We start from the raw sequence: 7,754 nt of genomic DNA on the forward strand, positions 1-7,754 counted from the left end.
CTTCGGAGATGGAGATCACAAGCACAAGATGATGATGGACATATCATATCACTTATATTGATTGCATGTGATGTTTATCTTTTATGCATCTTATTTTGCTTTGATTGACGGTAGCATTATAAGATGATCTCTCACTAAATTTCAAGATAAAAGTGTTCTCCCTGAGTATGCACCGTTGCCAAAGTTCGTCGTGCCCAAACACCACGTGATGATCGGGTGTGATAAGCTATACGTCCATCTACAACGGGTGCAAGCCAGTTTTGCACACGCAGAATACTCAGGTTAAACTTGACGAGCCTAGCATATGCAGATATGGCCTCGGAACACTGAGACCGAAAGGTCGAGCGTGAATCATATAGTAGATATGATCAACATAGTGATGTTCACCATTGAAAACTACTCCATTTCACATGATGATCGGTTATGGTTTAGTTGATTTGGATCACGTGATCACTTAGATGATTAGAGAGATGTCTATCTAAGTAGGAGTTCTTAAGTAATATGATTAATTGAACTTTAATTTATCATGAACTTAGTCCTGGTAGTATTAGCATATCTATGTTGTAGATCAATAGCTCGCGTGTAGCTCCCCTGTTTTATTTTTGAAATGTTCTTAGAGAAAACTAAGTTGAAAGATGTTAGTAGCAATGATGCGGATTGGATCCGTGATCTGAGGATTATCCTCATTGCTGCACAGAAGAATTATGTCCTTGATGCACCGCTAGGTGACAGACCTATTGCAGGAGCAGATGCAGACGTTATGAACGTTTGACAAAGCTCGATATGATAACTACTTGATAGTTTAGTGCACCATGCTTTACGGCTTAGAACCGGGACTTCAAAAATGTTTTGAACGCCACGGAGCATATAAGATGTTCCAAGAGTTGAAATTGGTATTTCATACTCATGCCCGTGTCGAGAGGTATGAGACCTCTGACAGTACTTTTCCTACAAGATGGAGGAGAATTGCTCAGCTAATGAGCATGTGCTCAGAATGTCTGAGTACTACAATCACTTGAATCAAGTGGGAGTTAATCTTCCAGATAAGATAGTGATTGACAGATTTCTCTAGTCACTATCACCAAGTTACTAGAACTTCGTGATGAACTATAATATGCAAGGGATGACGGAAACGATTCCCAAGCTCTTCATGATGTTGAAATCAACAAAGGTAGAAATCAAGAAAAACATCAAGTGTTGATGGTTGACAAGACCACTAGTTTCAAGAAAAGGGCAAAAAGAAAAAAGGGGAACTTCAAGAAGAACGGCAAGCGAGTTGCTGCTCAAGTGAAGAAGCCCAAGTCTGGACCAAAGCCTGAGACTAAGTGCTTCTACTGCAAAGGGACTGGTCACTAGAAGTGGAACTGCCCTAGATACTTGGCGGATAAGAAGGATGGCATAGTGAACAAAGGTATATTTGATATACATGTTATTGATGTGTACTTTACTAGTGTTTATAGCAACCCCTTAGTATTTGATACTAGTTCAGCTGCTAAGATTAGTAACTCGAAACGGGAGTTGCAGAATGAACATAGACTAGTTAAGGGTGTAGTGACGATGTGTGTTGGAAGTGGTTCCAAGATTGATATGATCATCATCGCACACTCCCTATACCTTCGGGATTAGTGTTGAATCTAAATAAGTGTTATTTGGTGTTTGTGTTGAGCATGAATATGATTTGATCATGTTTATTGCAATACGGTTATTCATTTAAGAGAATAATTGTTGTTCTGTTTACATGAATAAAACCTTCTATGGTCATACACCCAATGAAAATGGTTTGTTGGATCTCGATCGTAGTGATACACATATTCATAAATATTGAAGCCAAAAGATGCAAAGTTAATAATGATAGTGCAACTTATTTGTGGCACTGCCGTTTAGGTCATATTGGTGTAAAGCACATGAAGAAACTCCATGCTGATGGGCTTTTGGAATCACTTGATGCTTGCGAACCATGCCTTATGGGCAAGATGACTAAGACTCTGTTTTCCGGAACAATGGAGCGAGCAACTGACTTATTGGAAATAATACATACTGATGTATGCGATCCGATAAGCGTTGAAGCTCGCGGCGGGTATCATTATTTTCTGACCTTCACAGATGATTTGAGCAGATATGGGTATATCTACTTGATGAAACACAAGTCTGAAACATTTGAAAAGTTCAAAGAATTTCAGAGTGAAGTGGAGAATCATCGTAACAAGAAAATAAAAGTTTCTACGATATGATCGCAGAGGTAAAATATTTGAGTTACGAGTTTGGCCTTCAGTTAAAAAAATGTGAAATAGTTTCACTACTCACGCCACCTGGAACACCACAGTGTAATGGTGTGTCCGAACGTCATAACTGTACTTTATTGGATATAGTGCAATCTATGATGTCTCTTACCGATTTACCACTATCGTTTTGGGGTTATGCATTAGAGACAACTGCAGTCACGTTAAATAGGGCACCATCTAAATCCGTTGAGACGACACCATATGAACTGTGGTTTGGCAAGAAACCAAAGTTGTCGTTTCTTAAAGTTTGGGACTGCGATGCTTATGTGAAAAAGCTTCAACCTGATAAGCTCAAACCCAAATCGGAGAAATGTGTCTTCATAGGATACCCAAAGGAAACTATTGGGTACACCATCTATCACAGATCTGAAGGCAAAACATTCGTTGCCAAGAATGGATCCTTTCTATAGAAGAAGTTTCTCTCGAGAGAAGTGAGTGGGAGGAAAGTAGAACTTGATGAGGTAACTGTACCTGCTCCCTTATTGGAAAGTAGTTCATCACAGAAACCGGTTCCTGTGACACCTACACCAATTAGCGAGGAAACTAATGATGATGATCATGAAACTTCAGATCAAGTTACTACCGAACCTCGTAGGTCAACCAGAGTAAGATCCGCACCAGAGTGGTACGGTAATCCTGTTCTGGAGATCATGTTACTTGACCATGACGAACCTACGAACTATGAGGAAGCGATGATGAGCCCAGATTCCGCAAAATGGCTTGAGGCCATGAAATCTGAGATGGGATCCATGTATGAGAACAAAGTATGGACTTTGATTGACTTGCCCAATGATCGGCGAGCCATTGAGATTAAATGGATCTTCAAGAGGAAGACGGACGCTGATAGTAGTGTTACTATCTACAAAGCTAGAATTGTCGCAGAAGGTTTTCGACAAGTTCAAGGTGTTGACTATGATGAGAGTTTCTCACTCGTATCTATGCTTAAGTCTGTCCGAATCATGTTAGCAATTGCCGCATTTTATGAAATCTGGCAAATGGATAAACAAAAACTGCATTCCTTAATGGATTTATTAAAGAAGAGTTGTATATGATGCAACAGAAGGTTTTGTCAATCCTAAAGGTGCTAACAAAATATGCAAGCTCCAGCGATCCATCTATGGACTGGTGCAAGCATCTCAGAGTTGGAATATACGCTTTGATAAGTTGATCAAAGCATATAGTTTTATACAGACTTGCGGTGAAGCCTGTATTTACAAAAAGTGAGTGGGAGCACTACAACATTTCAGATAAGTATATGTGAATGACATATTGTTGATCGGAAATAATGTAGAATTATTCTACAAAGCATAAATGAGTGTTTGAAAGGAGTTTTCCAAAGAAAGACCTCGGTGAAGCCGCTTACATATTGAGCATCAAGATCTATAGAGATATATCAAGACTCTTGATAAGTTTTTTCAATGAGTACATACCTTGACAAGATTTTGAAATAGTTTAAAATGGAACAGTCAAAGAAAGAGTTCTTGCCTGTGTTACAAGGTGTGAAATTGAGTAAGACTCAAAACCCGACCACGGCAGAAGATAGAAAGAGAATGAAAGTCATTCCCTATGCCTCAGCCATAGGTTCTATAAAGTATGCCATGCTGTGTACCAGATCTATTGTATACCCTACACTAAGTTTGGCAAGGGAGTACAATAGTGATCTAGGAGTAGATCGCTGAACAACGGTCAAAATTATCCTTAGTGGAATAAGGATATGTTTCTCGGTTATGGAGGTGAAAAAAGGTCCGTCGTAAACGGTTACGTCGATGCAAGCTTTGACACCGATCTAGATGACTCTACGTCTCGATTTAGATACATATTGAAAGTGGGAGCTATTAGCTAGAGTATCTCCATGCAGAGCATTGTAAACATAGAAATTTGCAAAATTCTTACGAATCTGAACGTGACAGACCCGTTGACTAAAATTATCTCACAAGCAAAACATGATCACACCTTAGTACTCTTTGGGTGTTAATCACATAGCGATGTGAACTAGATTACAGACTCTAATAAACCCTTTGGGTGTTGGTCACATGTCGATGTGAACTATGGGTGTTAACCACATAAAGATGTGAACCATTGATGTTAAATCACATGGCGATGTGAACTAGATTATTGACTCTAGTGCAAGTGGGAGACTGAAGGAAATATGCCCTAGAGGCAATAATAAAGTTATTATTTATTTCCTTATATCATGATAAATGTTTATTATTCATGCTAGAATTGTATTAACCAGAAACATAATACTTGTGTGAATATATAGACAAACAGAGTGTCACTAGTATGCCTCTACTTGACTAGCTCGTTGATCAAAGATGGTTATGTTTCCTAGCCATAGACATGAGTTGTCATTTGATTAACGGGATCACATCATTAGGAGAATGATGTGATTGACTTGACCCATTCCGTTAGCTTAGCACTTGATCGTTTAGTATTCTGCTATTGCTTTCTTCATGACTTATACATGTTCATATGACTATGAGATTATGCAACTCCCGTTTACCGGAGGAACACTTTGTGTGCTACCAAACATCACAACGTAACTGGGTGATTTTAAAGGTGCTCTACAGGTGTCTCCGAAGGTACTTGTTGGGTTGGCATATTTCGCGATTAGGATTTGTCACTCCGATTGTCGGAGAGGTATCTCTGGGCCCACTCGGTAATGCACAACACTATAAGCCTTGCAAGCATTGTAACTAATGAGTTAGCTGCGGGATGATGTATTACGGAATGAGTAAAGAGACTTGCCGGTAACAAGATTGAACTAGGTATTGGGATACCGACGATCGAATCTTGGGCAAGTAACATACCGATGACAAACGGAACAATGTATGTTGTTATGCGGTCTGACCGATAAAGATCTTCGTAGAATATGTAGGAGCCAATATGGGCATCCAGGTTCCGCTATTGGTTATTGACCAGAGAGGTGTCTCGGTCATGTCTACATAGTTCTCGAACCCGTAGGGTCCGCATGCTTAACGTTCGTTGACGATATAGTACTATGAGTTATGTATGTTGGTGACCGAATGTTGTTCGGAGTTTCGGATGAGATCACGGATATGACGAGGAACTCCGGAATGGTCCGGAAGTAAAGATTGATATGTGGATAGTAGTGTTTGATCTCCGGAAGGGTTCCGGAATCCATTGGAAGGGGTTTCGGATGTTTCCCGAAATGTTTGGGCACGAGAACACTTTATCTGGGCCGAAGGGGAAAGCCCACGAGGTTTTTGGAAAGCGCAAAAGGAAGTTTTGCGGAGTCCAGGGGCCAGACGCCAGGGTCCCTGGCGTCTGGGTCCAGACGCCGGGAACCCTGGCGTCTGGCCCTGGAGTCCGAGAAGGACTCTTGCCTTTCGGGTGAAACCGACTTTGTGGAGGCTTTTACTCCAAGTTTCGACCCCAAATCTCAACATATAAATAGAGGGGTAGGGCTAGCACCCAAGACACATCAAGAAACACCAAGCCATGTGCCGGCTACCCCATCCCCTCTAGTTTATCCTCCGTCATAGTTTTCGTAGTGCTTAGGTGAAGCCCTGCGGAGATTGTTCTTCACCAACACCGTCACCACGCCGTCGTGCTGCCGGGAACTCATCTACTACTTCACCCCTCTTGCTGGATCGAGAAGGCGAGGACGTCATCGAGCTGAACGTGTGCTGAACGTGGAGGTGCCGTACGTTCGGTACTTGATCGAGACAGATCGTGAAGGTGTACGACTACATCAACCGCGTTGATAAACGCTTCCGCTTACGGTCTACGAGGGTACGTAGACAACACTCTCCCCTCTCGTTGCTATGCATCACCATGATCCTGCGTGTGCGTAGGAATTTTTTTGAAATTACTACGTTCCCCAACAGTATAATATTCAACGAGTCCAATCTACTGACAACTTTTGTAGCGTGACATCACGTCGCTACCCGGTCCTTATTTAGAACCGTTTTTTAGCCTCCCGCTCCATGTTTCAAGATGTAGTTTTATTGGCACGTCTTGTCGGAGCAGAGATTGTGTCCCCTTATTGTGGGATTCTCATCAATGCGGGCGTGGGTAATCCAACTGCGTCGTCTGCACGGCCCTTGGGGAATAGGCGAGTTTTAAGGCGAGTGGGGAGGCGCTTGATATTCGCAGCCTTTATAAAGGGATAAGGATTTCACCTTTTCTCCCATGCCTTCTTTCTCTCTGCCCATCCATTCTCGAGCTCCAGCGCCCAAGCTTCCATCCTTTCCACCTCAAAAAAGCACTCCAGCCATGTCCGGATCTGGAGCGCAGGGCAAGTGGATGGTTTCCTCCGTCAAGGAGAAGGACATTGATGTCTACTACACAACCTTCTTCTTGTAGACATTGTTGGGCCTCCAAGTGCAGAGGTTTGTAGGACAGTAGCAAATTTCCCTCAAGTGGATGACCTAAGGTTTATCAATCCGTGGGAGGCGTAGGATGAAGATGGTCTCTCTCAAACAACCCTGCAACCAAATAACAAAGAGTCTCTTGTGTCCCCAACACACCCAATACAATGGTAAATTGTATAGGTGCACTAGTTCGGCGAAGAGATGGTGATACAAGTGCAATATGGATGGTAGATATAGGTTTTTGTAATCTGAAAATATAAAAACAGCAAGGTAACTAATGATAAAAGTGAGCGTAAACGGTATTGCAATGCTAGGAAACAAGGTCTAGGGTTCATACTTTCACTAGTGCAAGTTCTCTCAACAATAATAACATAATTGGATCATATAACTATCCCTCAACATGCAACAAAGAGTCACTCCAAAGTCACTAATAGCGGAGAACAAACGAAGAGATTATTGTAGGGTACGAAACCACCTCAAAGTTATTCTTTCTGATCGATCTATTCAAGAGTCTGTAGTAGAATAACACGAAGCTATTCTTTCCGTTCAATCTATCGTAGAGTTCGTACTAGAATAACACCTTAAGACACAAATCAACCAAAACCCTAATGTCACCTAGATACTCCAATGTCACCTCAAGTATCCATGGGTATGATTATACGATATGCATCACACAATCTCAGATTCATCTATTCAACCAACACAAAGAACTTCAAAGAGTGCCCCAAAGTTTCTACCGGAGAGTCAAGACGAAAACGTGTGCCAACCCCTATGCATAAGTTCACAAGGTCACTGAACCCGCAAGTTGATCACCAAAACATACATCAAGTAGATCACGTGAATATCCCATTGTCACCACAGATAAGCACATGCAAGACATACATCAAGTGTTAGCAAATCCTTAAAGACTCAATCCGATAAGATAACTTCAAAGGGAAAACTCAATCCATTACAAGAGAGTAGAGGGGGAGAAACATCATAAGATCCAACTATAATAGCATAGCTCGCGATACATCAAGATCGTGCCAAATCAAGAACACGAGAGAGAGAGAGAGAGAGATCAAACAAATAGCTACTGGTACATACCCTCAGCCCCGAGGGTGAACTACTCCCTCCTCGTCATGGAGAGCGCCGG

The sequence above is a fragment of the Aegilops tauschii genome, chromosome 2, assembly GCF_002575655.3.
Source record: "Aegilops tauschii subsp. strangulata cultivar AL8/78 chromosome 2, Aet v6.0, whole genome shotgun sequence".
Lineage (NCBI taxonomy): Eukaryota > Viridiplantae > Streptophyta > Magnoliopsida > Poales > Poaceae > Aegilops > Aegilops tauschii.